This window comes from Schistocerca piceifrons, chromosome 2 (assembly GCF_021461385.2).
Source record: "Schistocerca piceifrons isolate TAMUIC-IGC-003096 chromosome 2, iqSchPice1.1, whole genome shotgun sequence".
Taxonomy (NCBI): Eukaryota; Metazoa; Arthropoda; class Insecta; order Orthoptera; family Acrididae; genus Schistocerca; species Schistocerca piceifrons.
Genome location: NC_060139.1, coordinates 94,963,526 through 94,980,518, shown reverse-complemented (window position 1 = coordinate 94,980,518; position 16,993 = coordinate 94,963,526). Strand labels below are relative to the sequence as shown.

General features: G+C 48.2%; 7 non-coding genes across 7 annotated transcripts; 3 read left to right on the top strand and 4 right to left on the bottom strand.

Annotated features, from left to right (window-relative positions):
• Positions 1-147: 147 nt before the first annotated feature.
• Trnap-ugg lies at positions 148-219 on the bottom strand. Its single transcript has one exon. It is a non-coding gene; the product is annotated as a tRNA-Pro (tRNA).
• Positions 220-776: 557 nt separating this feature from the next.
• On the top strand, positions 777-848 carry Trnaq-uug. The gene has a single exon. It is a non-coding gene; the product is annotated as a tRNA-Gln (tRNA).
• Positions 849-1,983: 1,135 nt separating this feature from the next.
• Trnaq-uug lies at positions 1,984-2,055 on the top strand. The gene has a single exon. It is a non-coding gene; the product is annotated as a tRNA-Gln (tRNA).
• A 507-nt stretch (positions 2,056-2,562) lies between these two features.
• On the bottom strand, positions 2,563-2,634 carry Trnap-ugg. The gene has a single exon. It is a non-coding gene; the product is annotated as a tRNA-Pro (tRNA).
• Positions 2,635-9,739: 7,105 nt separating this feature from the next.
• On the bottom strand, positions 9,740-9,811 carry Trnap-ugg. The gene has a single exon. It is a non-coding gene; the product is annotated as a tRNA-Pro (tRNA).
• A 1,597-nt stretch (positions 9,812-11,408) lies between these two features.
• Trnap-ugg lies at positions 11,409-11,480 on the bottom strand. Its single transcript has one exon. It is a non-coding gene; the product is annotated as a tRNA-Pro (tRNA).
• A 1,765-nt stretch (positions 11,481-13,245) lies between these two features.
• Positions 13,246-13,317, top strand: Trnaq-uug. Its single transcript has one exon. It is a non-coding gene; the product is annotated as a tRNA-Gln (tRNA).
• Positions 13,318-16,993: the final 3,676 nt, after the last annotated feature.

Below are 16,993 nucleotides of genomic sequence, written 5' to 3'. Positions count from 1 at the left end.
ATCCTGCCACGTAGATTGCTTTCCATGAGAAGCACCTGAGAGTCTCATGGGCCGGTGGCCCGACATGCAGTTTGTCCTGCTGCATGGCTTACTTTCAGAGACTCGCAAGTTTATCGTAGTGCTGGGTTGTCGCGAAAGTGAAAAGTAGGGCCTGTCCGGGATTTGAACCGGGGACCTCCTGCACCCAAAGCAGGAATCATACCCCTAGACCAACAGGCCGCACAAGTAAGCAAGTCTGCACCCTGCCACCTACTGAGATCTTGCGGCACTTCCTAGTTGCGGCATCCTAGCTGGACCATATTCTCAAAGAGGTTTCTTAATCTGACACCTACAACATGCGCTGTGCTGAACACCAGTGTATGTGAATGCTGAAAGAGCTGCTTGAGTTGTGTGACAGTATTTCGACCGTGTGAAGTGCAAATGTTATCGTGTCACGAACAATCCGCCCACTACGTAGCGTTCTGTGTCAGCACGCAGTTTTCGACAGTACTCTGTGTCCATAGCTGTTTTCATAGCTAGGCTGCTTCCAGCACAAAGCATCCGCCATACGAAAGTGGCTGTTTCGCGATTTTGATTACCTGATCCTTCGACATCACTTCATGTACGAATACTGGCAAAAATTCTCGCTACATTCGAAGGTGCTCCTTCCACTTCCTTCCTACTTGGTTGCTTCATTAGCCACGCAAACACTTCCTGAGGACCATACGTGTAATAACATCGCATCTTATCGGCTTAATTACGTGATACCACTGAATTTAAGAGCGCTACAGGCATCCGGTTCCATGGTGTACTGGTTAGCACTCTGGAATTTGAATCCAGCGATCCGAGTTCGAGTCTCGGTGGAACCTGACGCTGTGTTTGGCGATCGCTTCTAGAAATGTGTACGAGCCGGTGGTAGGAATTCTAATTGCAGAAATTTAACTAGGATCATGAAATGCAAAATGTTAGTAGCAGTCCACACGCGAATGGGGAGCGCTCCAAATGCTTATGCTTTTGCTACTAGGATTAATAACGGGACGTAAGGGGCTCAACCGCGAGAAGACGACCTCAGCTGTTCCTCCCCGCAGGAAAGACATCTCACCGTTTTGGGTGCTACATGCGCATGCATTTACCAAACTTGCATGCGATGTACTGGTTCCTGGGGAACGAATAGAATCGTTGTACGTGCCAGTCTTTACGTATAGATATAAGTAAGGGGAGACGGCTTAATCCTGCCACGTAGATTGCTTTCCATAAGACGCACCTGAGAGTCTCATGGGCCGGTGGTCCGACATGCAGTTTGTCCTGCTGCATGGCTTACTTTCAGAGACTCGCAAGTTTATCGTAGTGCTGGGTTGTCGCGAAAGTGAAAAGTAGGGCCTGTCCGAGATTTGAACCGGGGACCTCCTGCACCCAAAGCAGGAATCATACCCCTAGACCAACAGGCCGTACAAGTAAGCAAGTCTGCACCCCGCCACCTACTGAGATCTTGCGGCACTGCTAGTTGCGGCATCCTAGCTGGACCATATTCTCAAAGAGGTTTCTTAATCTGACACCTACAACATGCACTGTGCTGATCACCAGTGTATGTGAATGCTGAAAGAGCTGCTTGAGTTGTGTGACAGTATTTCGACCGTGTGAAGTGCAAATGTTATCGTGTCACGAACAATCCGCCCACTACGTGGCGTTCTGTGTCAGCACGCAGTTTTCGACAGTACTCTGTGTCCATAGCTGTTTTCATAGCTAGGCTGCTTCCAGCACAAAGCATCCGCCATACGAAAGTGGCTGTTTCGCGATTTTGATTACCTGATCCTTCGACATCACTTCATGTACGAATACTGGCAAGAATTCTCGCTACATTCGAAGGTGCTCCTTCCACTTCCAGCCTACTTGGTTGCTTCATTAGCCACGCAAACACTTCCTGAGGACCATACGTGTAATAACATCGCATCTTATCGGCTTAATTACGTGATACCACTGAATTTAAGAGCGCTACAGGCATCCGGTTCCATGGTGTAATGGTTAGCACTCTGGACTTTGAATCCAGCGATCCGAGTTCGAGTCTCGGTGGAACCTGACGCTGTGTTTGGCGATCGTTTCTAGAAATGTGTACGAGCCGGTGGTAGGAACTGTATATGCAGAAATTTAACTAGGATCATGAAATGCAAAATGTTAATAGCAGTCCACACGTGATTGGGGAGAGCTCCAAATGCTAATGCTTTTGCTACTAGGATTAATAACACGACGTAAGGGGCTCAACTCCGAGAAGACGACCTCAGCTGTTCCTCCCCGCAGGAAAGACATCTCACCGTTTTGGGTGCTGCATGCGCATGCATTTACCAAACTTACATGCGATGTACTAGTTCCTGGGGAACGAATAGAATCGTTGTACGTGCCAGTCTTTACGTATAGATATAAGTAAGCGGAGACGGCTTAATCCTGCCACGTAGATTGCTTTCCATGAGACGCACCTGAGAGTCTCATGGGCCGGTGGCCCGACATGCAGTTTGTCCTGCTGCATGGCTTACTTTCAGAGACTCGCAAGATTATCGTAGTGCTGGGTTGTCGCGAAAGTGAAAAGTAGGGCCTGTCCGGGATTTGAACCCGGGACCTCCTGCACCCAAAGCAGGAATCATACCCCTAGACCAACAGGCCGCACAAGTAAGCAAGTCTGCACCCCGCCACCTACTGAGATCTTGCCGCACTTGCTAGTTGCGGCATCCTAGCTGGACCATATTCTCAAAGAGGTTTCTTAATCTGACACCTACAACATGCGCTGTGCTGAACACCAGTGTATGTGAATGCTGAAAGAGCTGCTTGAATTGTGTGACAGTATTTCGACCGTGTGAAGTGCAAATGTTATCGTGTCACGAACAATCCGCCCACTACGTAGCGTTCTGTGTCAGCACGCAGTTTTCGACAGTACTCTGTGTCCATAGCTGTTTTCATAGCTAGGATGCTTCCAGCACAAAGCATCCGCCATACGAAAGTGGCTGTTTCGCGATTTTGATTACCTGATCCTTCGACATCACTTCATGTACGAATACTGGCAAGAATTCTCGCTACATTCGAAGGTGCTCCTTCCACTTCCAGCCTACTTGGTTTGCTTCATTAGCCACGCAAACACTTCCTGAGGACCATACGTGTAATAACATCGCATCTTATCGGCTTAATTACGTGATACCACTGAATTTAAGAGCGCTACAGGCATCCGGTTCCATGGTGCAGTCGCGGCCTAGCCGCCTTAGCGGTCGGACGCAGCAGCGCGACGTGCTCGGCGGTTTTACGCTCGCGTGTGTTTACATTTTGCGCTTTGTGAGTTGTTAGTATTCGTGCATAATGGAGTCTCATTTAAGGAAGTACACTTTAAAGTTCAGCTTAAGTTTCGATGTCGTGCGTCCTAAGGTTTACGAGTTTGATGATTGGTTTCGTGACACGTTTAAAGTACCTTCAGAAGACTGCCTTGGCATGGGATATGATTTTTTGAGCAACGTTTTCTACGTTAAATTTAAAAACGACGATATCTGCCAGAGGATTATGGCCACTACGAACGGGGTCGCCGAATACAAGTCCAGCACTGGCGAGGTGAGTCGTGTTGCCATTACTTACGCCGGACTAGGACTTCGGGCAGTTAAAGTGCATTTGCTACCCTTTGAACTTGACTTTAAGTACATCAAGGAGGCCCTATCCAAGTACGGTACCGTGTACTCAGTCACCGCCGACCGTTGGGGTGGCGATATGTACTATAAAGTTGACAACGGGGTCAGAACTGTCAGGATTGACTTAGAAACTCACATTCCGTCTTTCGTTCATATGTGCGGTTTTAAAGCTCTAATTGTTTATGAAGGGCAACCTCGCACATGCTCTGTTTGTAACATGTTCGGCCACCTCAGAACTCAATGTCCGCGCAGGAGACCTGTGCAGTTGCCGGCCGAGACAGGGCCGGACGGCAAGCCGCGTGCACAGTACGCCACCGTAGCCAGCCGCTTGTTTACCGGTGCCGGCCTTTTCGCGAGCTCTGCTGATGCCGCGATGTACAGTGCCGCGCACGACACATCTGCCGTCACACATTCCGGTGACGTGGAAATGTCCGACGCTCCGGCAGGTCATAATATCAACACGGAATCTCCCATCATTCCTGAACAAAGTTCTGTCGAGGGCGAAGCTGCTAAGGAATCTATCCCTCCCACAAATGTAGATGAACCCGCAACGGCGAAGGAAGACACGTCCCTTGAGCTGTCGGACAACATCCGCTCCGTCACCGACATTCCTTCATGTGACCCTTGGCATTCCGACCCCGTGAACACCCGACAGGTGACATTACAGCCTGCTGAAACTGTCACAGTTCTTGCAGATTCCCCTGATAGCCAATTAAATACCAACCTACCGCATGCAGCTTCAGGTTCCCGGAAAGCTAAAAAGGTAGATTGCGATGCACCAAAAGATGCCAAACGCAGAGTGTCACCTGATAAAAAGAAACCTCGCGTTGCTCGCGACGGTGCTACACAGACTGCAAAACAGTTGAAGCCCGTGGCGCAACAGGTGGCTGCAAAATTAAAAACCAGCCAATCTGCTGTTCCAGAATCGCCCCCACCCGACGGAGTAGTACCTATGGAATCTGACGACGGCCGGCAGCAACCTCCGGGACCTTCGTGGGGTTCGGACGATGAGACAGACCGCAACGAGGGCCCCTTATAGGTGTTTGTAGTGCTGTAGTGGTGGGTGTCTGTGTATGCATAGAGGTGATGGTCTTTCCCAGCTTGCGCAATTTCTGCCTCAACGACTGAAATCTTTACGTATAATCTGACGACCATTAACATGAACAGAATCCAGACCGATGTAAAACTTCGAGCGTTTACCGACTTCATCCGCCGAACGAACGTGGACATTGGGTTACTACAGGAAGTTTGCGTGGAACCGACAGTAGCTGGTTTTACCACTATAGTAAATATTAGCAAAGAAGACCATACTGGGACCGCAATTTTATTACGAGATGGCATCCCCCACTCAAATGTAGTACGGCTCATTAATGGCAGAGGCATCGCATGTATAGTTAACGGTATTAAGATTGTCAACTTATATGCACCATCCGGCAGCAACCGCCGACAGGAGCGGTCCTCTTTTTACAAAAACGATATCCCCTTTTTAATTGGTAGACATGCTGAGAACTGTATTGTAGGCGGAGATTTTAACTGCGTTCTTTCACCAAAGGATCAAACGCCCAACTTTAATAAGTGCACAGAGCTCGACTGTCTTGTGCAAGGACTGAAACTACTAGACAGCTGGGAACTTATACACGGCGATCGCGTAGCATACACGCACATTACCAGTAATTCTGCCAGCAGGATCGACCGGATTTATGTCTCCCCCGCTCTTGGTCGTAGGGTAGCCAACAGTGATGTCGCCCCCGTCAGCTTTTCAGACCATAGTGTCCACCATTGCTATGTAAACCTCCAACGCCCACAAGTAACTCGTGGGAGGGGTTATTGGAAACTGAATGTTGGCCTGTTGCAAGACAGAGAGCTGGACGAAGAGATAACACAGGTGTGGGGGCAACTACAGCGCACGCAAACCAGGTATAGGTCTATCACCGAATGGTGGCTCCATAGTGCAAAACCTAAACTTCGGACAACGATTAAACGCTATGCGTATCAGAAGTCGTACTGGCATAGGCAGACAATAGAATTTTATTTTTCTGGTCTTCGGGAATTATACCACGGCGCTGACATCACAGCCGTTGACACTTACTGCCGCATCAAGAAATATAAAGCTAAGATTATGACTCTCTATCGCCAGCAAATGGAAGTCACCATACGTAGGTCACAGCCCAAGGATATCGCGGCAGATGAGACGGCTTCCCTATACCATACCTTACGCACTCTGCGGCGAGAGAAAGCCAAGCTAATTGAAGAAGTGGAAGATGGAGCGGGAACTGTCTTTACTAAACAACGGGACATCGCATTGCATATATACCGCCACATCAGTGACCTGTATAACAGACAAGAGGTTGACGACGCACTCTGCGACGAAGTCCTCTGGGACATCCCTTCTGTCTTATCACACGAGGACATTGAAACTATAGAGGCGGCTTTCAGTGCAGAAGACTTAAAACAGGCGGTCTTCAGCGCTGCAAAACGGAAATCCCCTGGCCCCGACGGTCTCGGCGCAGAATTTTATCAGCACTATTGGGACATCCTGGCTCCAACGTTTCTCCAAATAGCTAATGAGATGTGGAGACTCGATTCTGTTCCTAACGAATTGAGGGAAGGCTTTATTGTACTTTTGCCAAAACCAGGCAACAGTCGGAAGATCCAAGGTATCAGACCGATTACGCTACTCAACTCGGACTTTAAAATCATAACGAGGGCAGTGAAGCAGCGCATGCAACCGGTACTGAACAAACTCCTTGGAAACCATCAATATGGAGCGGTACCTGGCCGAAGCATAATATCAGCTGCCTGCGATCTCAGGGAAGTGATATGCACATTAGCGCACACTCAAGAGCCTGGGGCGTTGCTTCTTCTCGATTTTGAAAAAGCGTATGACCGCATCAGTCACGAATACCTGACTAAGGCACTGCTGAAGATGGGTTTTGGCTGCCGTTTCGTCACTCTGCTACATCAATTAATTTCCAACGCCACGTCTCGTGTAATTGTCAATGGTCACTTAACGGACGCAATAACGATCAGACGATCAATCCGACAAGGCTGCCCGTTATCGATGGCGTTGTATGCCATCGCTGTCGAGCCTCTGCTTATGACCATAAATCAGAGGTCCAGAGGAATCCCCATTGGCATGCAGAAGATGGCATGTATTGCTTACGCTGATGACGTCTGCTTAGGTGTAACCTCAGAGGCTAATCTCCTGGAGATAGGACACATTGTCACCACCTTCAATGCGGTCACCGGCGCGAAGCTCAACAAAAGGAAGACGACGTTCCTACACGTCGGGTGCGGAATCGGTGATGTCACCCATATCGATTGGTGTGCAACGAAAGACCAACACAAATCTCTTGGCGTTTATTGGTGTGCGGTCCCTGATGTTATGGCCACCAAAAACTGGACAGATATGTTGCACAAGGTTCGAGCAACAACCTGTATTTATTCTGATAGGGAACTGGATCTCTTGCAGAAAGTTCATACAGTTCGCATATCTATAGCGAGCCGTATGTATTATTTAGCTAAAATATTACCGGTTTCCGATCACCTCGCAGCCAGTATACAAAAAGCATTCTGTTGGTACGTGCTGCGGAGACATATATTTAAAGTCAGCTTTGAAACATTAACCCTACCATCGTCGAGAGGGGGACTTGGTCTCATTAGTACCAAACACAAATGCCGGACATTATTAATTAACCGCATAGAGAAAATTGTTAAGCAAGACACATCGAGTTTCACGTGGACCATCCTCTCAAGCTGGAGGCCATGCAGTCTAAGTCCACCTATCAATGAGGCCACGATACCGATGACCTTTCGCCACATCCGACTATATTACAGTGAATTTAGTTACATACGTTACGCAGAGGGCATCCATCCACCGTATACCAACACCAAGATATATAGCTTTCTTACAACCGACGGCAGAACCAACAGAATAACACAAAAATACCCGCAAATCCAGTGGAATACAGTCTGGAGAACTGTCCATAGCCACGTATTGCCTTCAAGGGTCGCATCCGCATGGTACTTAGTTATCAACGACAAGGTGCCTACCAATGAAAAATTGCACAAGATCCACCTAAGCCCCACACCGAACTGCGACTTATGCGGCTATGTGGACACTATGGCCCACCGGTTAACCTGTAGTACCGCAGGGCCGATCGTCGCTCATGTGCGGAGCAACTTAGCAATCATTGACCGTACTGTACCACAAAACGTGGATCCAATGGAATTGCTCCGTCCGCAAAAAATACGATATTCACGCAGGAAACACAACGCGGCCATCTGGATGTTAGGCCACACCATTGCCTTTATCATCAACCATCGCCGTGCTACACTTGATGACTACCTCGTGTACTTGGAACATCAACATGCACTGATCATGCGACACAGGGATTATGCAGACACGTATGGAAATATGTTACAAATTATGGTGATGGGTATATGAACACCCCTCGGATTGCACGTTTACGAACAGGAGCACGACGGCACGGCCGAATTTCGCGAGTGACTGCATCAAAGTTATGAGACGACACTTTGGGGTAACAACCTTGGAGAAACTGTAGGAGTGAAAGTGTCAAGATCCGACACGGACAATGAGATATCTACTTCACGAGAAGACAAACTATGAAGCAGTCACCACGCGACCTTCCCACCGTGGACACTCAGAGTCCAGTACTACCACATTAACCAATTTATCTTTCTTTGATTTATTAATTTTGAAAGCACCTTTTCATTTTCTTTTTTTTTTTTATTCACCCGGCGGAGAGCCGCTTTAATTTCACAAGACAGAATCTTGATCTTATGGAACAATAGAGGTTCATTGATCCAACAAGACACTTGGACATACTATTCTTTACTGGAGAACATTACTTTTCACTTGCACTCAGATGTCTTCACCTTCACGGCACCATTTTATTTCTCTCGGATGGAGTTTATTAATTTTAATTGGCAAGGAGCCATTATCTACGATAAAAAAGAGAAAATCCATAACTAAAATTCAAGGCAGAAGAAAAAAAAAATGAAAAAAAAAGAAAAAGATTAAAAAAAATGGTGAAAGAAAAAAAAATGGTGTAATGGTTAGCACTCTGGACTTTGAATCCAGCGATCCGAGTTCGAGTCTCGGTGGAACCTGACGCTGTGTTTTGCGATCGTTTCTAGAAATGTGTACGAGCCGGTGGTTGGAATTGTATATGCAGAAATTTAACTAGGATCATGAAATGCAAAATGTTAATAGCAGTCCACAGGTGAATGGGGAACGCTCCAAATGCTTATGCTTTTGCTACTAGGATTAATGACGGGACATAAGGGGTTCAACTGCGAGAAGACGACCTCAGCTGTTCCTCCCCGCAGGAAAGACATCTCACCGTTTTGGGTGCTGCATGCGCATGCATTTACCAAACTTGCATGCGATGTACTAGGTCCTGGGGAACGAATGGAATCGTTGTACGTGCCAGTCTTTACGTATAGATATAAGTAAGCGAAGACGGCTTAATCCTGCAACGTAGATTGCTTTCCATAAGACGCACCTGAGAGTCTCATGGGCCGGTGGCCCGACATGCAGTTTGTCCTGCTGCATGGATTACTTTCAGAGACTCGCAAGTTTATCGTAGTGCTGGGTTGTCGCGAAAGTGAAATGTAGGGCCTGTCCGGGATTTGAACCCGGGACCTTCTGCAATCAAAGAAAAATGTTAATAGCAGGCCACAGGTGAATGGGGAACGCTCCAAATGCTTATGCTTTTGCTACTAGGATTATTAACGGGACGTAAGGGGTTCAACTGCGAGAAGACGACCTCAGCTGTTCCTCCCCGCAGGAAAGACATCTCACCGTTTTGGGTGCTGCATGCGCATGCATTTGCCAAACTTGCATGCGATGTACTAGGTCCTGGGGAACGAATGGAATCGTTGTACGTGCCAGTCTTTACGTATAGATATAAGTAAGCGAAGACGGCTTAATCCTGCAACGTAGATTGCTTTCCATAAGACGCACCTGAGAGTCTCATGGGCCGGTGGCCCGACATGCAGTTTGTCCTGCTGCATGGCTTACTTTCAGAGACTCGCAAGTTTATCGTAGTGCTGGGTTGTCGCGAAAGTGAAAAGTAGGGCCTGTTCGGGATTTGAACCCGGGACCTCCTGCACCCAAAGCAGGAATCATACCCCTAGACCAACAGGCCGCACAAGTAAGCAGGTGTGCACCCCGCCACCTACTGAGATCTTGCCACACTTGCTAGTTGCAGCATCCGATCTGGACCATATTCTCAAAGAGGTTTCTTAATCTGACACCTACAACATGCGCTGTGCTGAATACCAGTGTATGTGAATGCTGAAAGAGCCGCTTGAGTTGTGTGACAGTATTTCGACCGTGTGAAGTGCAAATGTTAACGTGTCACGCACAATCCGCCCACTACGTAGCGTTCTGTGTCAGCACGCAGTTTTCGACAGTACTCTGTGTTCATAGCTGTTTTCATAGCTAGGCTGCTTCCAGCACAAAGCATCCACCATACGAAAGTGGCTGTTTCGCGATTTTGATTACCTGATCCTTCGACATCACTTCATGTACGAATACTGACAAGAATTCTCGCTACATTCGAAGGTGCTCCTTCCACTTCCAGCCTACTTGGTTGCTTCATTTGCCACGCAAACACTTCCTGAGGACCCTACATGCAATAACATCGCATCTTATCGGCTTAATTACATGATACTACTGAATTAAGAAGCGCCACAGGCATCCGGTTCCATGGTGTAATGGTTAGCACTCTGGACTTTGAATCCAGCGATCCAAGTTGGAGTCTCGGTGGAACCTGACGCTGTGTTTTGCGATCGTTTCTAGAAATGTGTACGAGCCGGTGGTTGGAATTGTATATGCAGAAATTTAACTAGGATCATGAAATGCAAAATGTTAATAGCAGTCCACAGGTGAATGGGGAACGCTCCAAATGCTTATGCTTTTGCTACTAGGATTAATGACGGGACATAAGGGGTTCAACTGCGAGAAGACGACCTCAGCTGTTCCTCCCCGCAGGAAAGACATCTCACCGTTTTGGGTGCTGCATGCGCATGCATTTAACAAACTTGCATGCGATGTACTAGTTCCTGGGGAACGAATGGAATCGTTGTACGTGCCAGTCTTTACGTATAGATATAAGTAAGCGAAGACGGCTTAATCCTGCCACGTAGATTGCTTTCCATAAGACGCACCTGAGAGTCTCATGGGCCGGTTTCCCGACATGCAGTTTGTCCTGCTGCATGGATTACTTTCAGAGACTCGCAAGTTTATCGTAGTGCTGGGTTGTCGCGAAAGTGAAATGTAGGGCCTGTCCGGGATTTGAACCCGGGACCTTCTGCAATCGAAGCAAAATGTTAATAGCAGGCCACAGGTGAATGGGGAACGCTCCAAATGCTTATGCTTTTGCTACTAGGATTATTAACGGGACGTAAGGGGTTCAACTGCGAGAAGACGACCTCAGCTGTTCCTCCCCGCAGGAAAGACATCTCACCGTTTTGGGTGCTGCATGCGCATGCATTTGCCAAACTTGCATGCGATGTACTAGGTCCTGGGGAACGAATGGAATCGTTGTACGTGCCAGTCTTTACGTATAGATATAAGTAAGCGAAGACGGCTTAATCCTGCAACGTAGATTGCTTTCCATTAGACGCACCTGAGAGTCACATGGGCCGGTGGCCCGATATGCAGTTTGTCCTGCTGCATGGCTTACTTTCAGAGACCCGCAAGTTTATCGTAGTGCTGGGTTGTCGCGAAAGTGAAAAGTAGGGCCTGTTCGGGATTTGAACCCGGGACCTCCTGCACCCAAAGCAGGAATCATACCCCTAGACCAACAGGCCGCACAAGTAAGCAGGTGTGCACCCCGCCACCTACTGAGATCTTGCCACACTTGCTAGTTGCAGCATCCGATCTGGACCATATTCTCAAAGAGGTTTCTTAATCTGACACCTACAACATGCACTGTGCTGAACACCAGTGTATGTGAATGCTGAAAGAGCCGCTTGAGTTGTGTGACAGTATTTCGACCGTGTGAAGTGCAAATGTTAACGTGTCACGCACAATCCGCCCACTACGTAGCGTTCTGTGTCAGCACGCAGTTTTCGACAGTACTCTGTGTTCATAGCTGTTATCATAGCTAGGCTGCTTCCAGCACAAAGCATCCACCATACGAAAGTGGCTGTTTCGCGATTTTGATTACCTGATCCATCGACATCACTTCATGTACGAATACTGACAAGAATTCTCGCTACATTCGAAGGTGCTCCTTCCACTTCCAGCCTACTTGGTTGCTTCATTTGCCACGCAAACACTTCCTGAGGACCCTACATGTAATAACATCGCATCTTATCGGCTTAATTACATGATACTACTGAATTAAGAAGCGCCACAGGCATCCGGTTCCATGGTGTTAAGGTTAGCACTCTGGACTTTGAATCCAGCGATCCGAGTTCGAGTCTCGGTAGAACCTGACGCTGTGTTTTGCGATCGTTTCTAGAAATGTGTACGAGCCGGTGGTTGGAATTGTATATGCAGAAATTTAACTAGGATCATGAAATGCAAAATGTTAATAGCAGTCCACAGGTGAATGGGGAACGCTCCAAATGCTTATGCTTTTGCTACTAGGATTAATGACGGGACGTAAGGGGTTCAACTGCGAGAAGACTACCTCAGCTGTTCCTCCCCGCAGGAAAGACATCTCACCGTTTTGAGTGCTGCATGCGCATGCATTTAACAAACTTGAATGCGATGTACTAGTTCCTGGGGAACGAATGGAATCGTTGTACGTGCCAGTCTTTACGTATAGATATAAGTAAGCGAAGACGGCTTAATCCTGCCACGTAGATTGCTTTCCATAAGACGCACCTGAGAGTCTCATGGGCCGGTGGCCCGACATGCAGTTTGTCCTGCTGCATGGCTTACTTTCAGAGACTCGCAAGTTTATCGTAGTGCTGGGTTGTCGCGAAAGTGAAAAGTAGGGACTATTCGGGATTTGAACCCGGGACCTCCTGCACCCAAAGCAGGAATCATACCCCTAGACCAACAGGCCGCACAAGTAAGCAGGTGTGCACCCCGCCACCTACTGAGATCTTGCCACACTTGCTAGTTGCAGCATCCGATCTGGACCATATTCTCAAAGAGGTTTCTTAATCTGACACCTACAACATGCGCTGTGCTGAACACCAGTGTATGTGAATGCTGAAAGAGCCGCTTGAGTTGTGTGACAGTATTTCGACCGTGTGAAGTGCAAATGTTAACGTGTCACGCACAATCCGCCCACTACGTAGCGTTCTGTGTCAGCACGCAGTTTTCGACAGTACTCTGTGTTCATAGCTGTTTTCATAGCTAGGCTGCTTCCAGCACAAAGCATCCACCATACGAAAGTGGCTGTTTCGCGATTTTGATTACCTGATCCTTCGACATCACTTCATGTACGAATACTGACAAGAATTCTCGCTACATTCGAAGGTGCTCCTTCCACTTCCAGCCTACTTGGTTGCTTCATTTGCCACGCAAACACTTCCTGAGGACCCTACATGTAATAACATCGCATCTTATCGGCTTAATTACATGATACTACTGAATTAAGAAGCGCCACAGGCATCCGGTTCCATGGTGTAATGGTTAGCACTCTGGACTTTGAATCCAGCGATCCGAGTTCGAGTCTCGGTGGAACCTGACGCTTTGTTTTGCGATCGTTTCTAGAAATGTGTACGAGCCGGTGGTTGGAATTGTATATGCAGAAATTTAACTAGGATCATGAAATGCAAAATGTTAATAGCAGTCCACAGGTGAATGGGGAACGCTCCAAATGCTTATGCTTTTGCTACTAGGATTAATGACGGGACGTAAGGGGTTCAACTGCGAGAAGACGACCTCAGCTGTTCCTCCCCGCAGGAAAGACATCTCACCGTTTTGGGTGCTGCATGCGCATGCATTTAACAAACTTGCATGCGATGTACTAGTTCCTGGGGAACGAATGGAATCGTTGTACGTGCCAGTCTTTACGTATAGATATAAGTAAGCGAAGACGGCTTAATCCTGCCACGTAGATTGCTTTCCATAAGACGCACCTGAGAGTCTCATGGGCCGGTAGCCCGACATGCAGTTTGTCCTGCTGCATGGATTACTTTCAGAGACTCGCAAGTTTATCGTAGTGCTGGGTTGTCGCGAAAGTGAAATGTAGGGTCTGTCCGGGATTTGAACCCGGGACCTTCTGCACCCAAAGCAAAATGTTAATAGCAGGCCACAGGTGAATGGGGAACGCTCCAAATGCTTATGCTTTTGCTACTAGGATTAATAACGGGACGTAAGGGGTTCAACTGCGAGAAGACGACCTCAGCTGTTCCTCCCCGCAGGAAAGACATCTCACCGTTTTGGGTGCTGCATGCGCATGCATTTACCAAACTTGCATGCGATGTACTGGGTCCTGGGGAACGAATGGAATCGTTGTACGTGCCAGTCTTTACGTATAGATATAAGTAAGCGAAGGCGGCTTAATCCTGCAACGTAGATTGCTTTCCATAAGACGCACCTGAGAGTCTCATGGGCCGGTGGCCCGACATGCAGTTTGTCCTGCTGCATGGCTTACTTTCAGAGACTCGCAAGTTTATCGTAGTGCTGGGTTGTCGCGAAAGTGAAAAGTAGGGCCTGTTTGGGATTTGAACCCGGGTCCTCCTGCACCCAAAGCGACCAACAGGCCGCACAAGTAAGCAGGTATGCACCCCGCCACCTACTGAGATCTTGCCGCACTTGCTAGTTGCAGCATCCGATCTGGACCATATTCTCAAAGAGGTTTCTTAATCTGACACCTACAACATGCGCTGTGCTGAACACCAGTGTATGTGAATGCTGAAAGAGCCGCTTGAGTTGTGTGACAGTATTTCGACCGTGTGAAGTGCAAATGTTATCGTGTCACGCACAATCCGCCCACTACGTAGCGTTCTGTGTCAGCACTCAGTTTTCGACAGTACTCTGTGTTCATAGCTGTTTTCATAGCTAGGCTGCTTCCAGCACAAAGCATCCACCATACGAAAGTGGCTGTTTCGCGATTTTGATTACCTGATCCTTCGATATCACTTCATGTACGAATACTGACAAGAATTCTCGCTACATTCGAAGGTGCTCCTTCCACTTCCAGCCTACTTGGTTGCTTCATTTGCCACGCAAACACTTCCTGAGGACCCTATATGTAATAACATCGCATCTTAACGGCTTAATTACATGATACTACTGAATTAAGAAGCGCCACAGGCATCCGGTTCCATGGTAAGTTCCGCTTTAGACGCCGTGCAGTGTGGACGTGCCTAGTCTTCCGCTCCGCCGTAGCGTTACGTATAGTGGACTATCGTTCTTGTTTACGTGTTGTGTTGCAACTTCTGTGAGTTTTTCTCCGTCGTTGTTTCGTACCTTGTGTTACTTTCTGTCCTTATTTCAGTGTTTTTTTTTTGTGTAGCGGTTTCGACCGCATATTTTGAAAATGTCGTCCCAGGTTATTCCTCGTCAGGCTACAGTTAGTTTTGCTTTTGACAAGTCAACCCGCCATGTGCAACCTAGTTCTCTTGAGATTCATGATTGGTTGGTAGATACCTTTGGTGTTCATTCGGATCAGGTGCACACTGCTTATTTTGATACCGAACTGTATGTTTTCTTTGTTAAGTTCATGGACCCACTTCAGGTTTATAAAATTCTTTCTAAATATGGTCATCAAGTTCTCTTTCGGCATCGGGATGATTCTGTAAGTACCGTTCTGCTTTCCAATGCTTCCATCACGTATACCAATGTTCGTGTTTACAACCTTCCACCGGAGGTGGATAATGTCTATCTTAAGGAGGGTCTACAAAAGTATGGTGATGTAAAGAGCATTCGCCTTGAACGCTGGTCAAGCCAACATCGCCTGCAATGTTACAGTGGTATTCGTTCAGTCGAAATGCACATTAAGCAGAATATTCCATCTCACCTGCAGATCGGTGGATATCGTGTCCATGTAACATATAGTGGTCAGGTTGGCACCTGTTTTTTGTGCAATGAAAGTGGTCACGTGCGTACTGACTGTCCGCGGAGGGTTTTTGTTTTAAAAAATTCTCTCGAACAGCGTCGCAAGTTAACGGTCGCTGACCTCGTTGCAGGTGGTTCTGCTCTTGGTGTAGCACAGTCCAGTGGTAGTAGCGCCCCGCCACAGGTTTTGCGCACCCCTGACACAGAATTTCCTCCTTTGCGTGCTAAATCTGATGTTGTTCCGTCTGTCCCTCAGGTGGGTGTGCCACTTTTGAATAATAAGAGGCGTCGCCCACACGATGGAAATAGTACGGATGAGGATCTCCCTGAGATGCCCCAGTCCGAGCGACCGGCATCCTCCGAGCCACTGTGTACTGTAGCTGCTCCCTGCCCTCCTGAGGTAGCGGTTCCGGTGGCGGCTGCTGGCCCCCCTCCGGCCTCCGACGCAGCTTCTCTCGAGTCGGGTCGTCGGTCGGGCCTGTTGGCGCCGTCTTCCGAACCGACTTCGATGTCACAACAAGTGGAGCCGCGACAACTTCCTGCTTCGCTGCCCCATACCTCTGCCTGCGGAGCTGCTCCGCTTCCTTCCAACTCTGCGGCCTCGGACCTTCCTGCTCACGTTTCGCCTCCGTGCAGTCCATGTTTGCCGGAAGCTAGTGCAGGTGTTGACCATTCCGTTTCGTCGGATGTTTCCGCCGCGACCCCGGATCCCGCATGTGGACCGGCGCGGGTGGTGTCGGATACAGAACTTGACCCTCCTACGTCACCGGCGGCTGAAGCTTCCTTGCCCGTCAGCCGACGCAAGTTACGCGTTCAGCCGAACGTTAATGCTGTTCGTAAAAAACCGAAACGTAAGGGATCCGCGGAACGGGGTAGCAGTCCCCCTCCCTCGGATGCCTCCGTCACCCCTGCTATGGACTGTGACGCAGGTGCGTCGGTGTAGGTGATTTGTTTTCTCGCTTTTCTGTCTATGGTTCAAGCATACACCTTTCTTACCTTAAATGTTAACCGTATTGAGTCCGACGTTCGCATTGCCTCTTTGCGGCAGTTTATTTACGACGCCTGTGCGGACGTAGTGTTTTTGCAGGAAGTGTTGTTTTCTGATCTCTCTCTACCTGGATTTAAAACTGTTTTTAATGTCGCGCCGGAATATTCAACAGGAACTGCTCTTTTCTTTCGAGAGGGCATTCCTATTACTGACATTGAATTCCTTGTCTCTGGCCGTGGGATTGGTTGTCGTCTTTTTGATCTCCGCCTCGTTGTTTTGTATGCCCCCTCTGGTTCGGGTCACACTGTGGCTCGATCGCGCTTTTATAAAGAAGAGCTTATTTATCTTTTGCGCCAGAGTCCTCGGAGT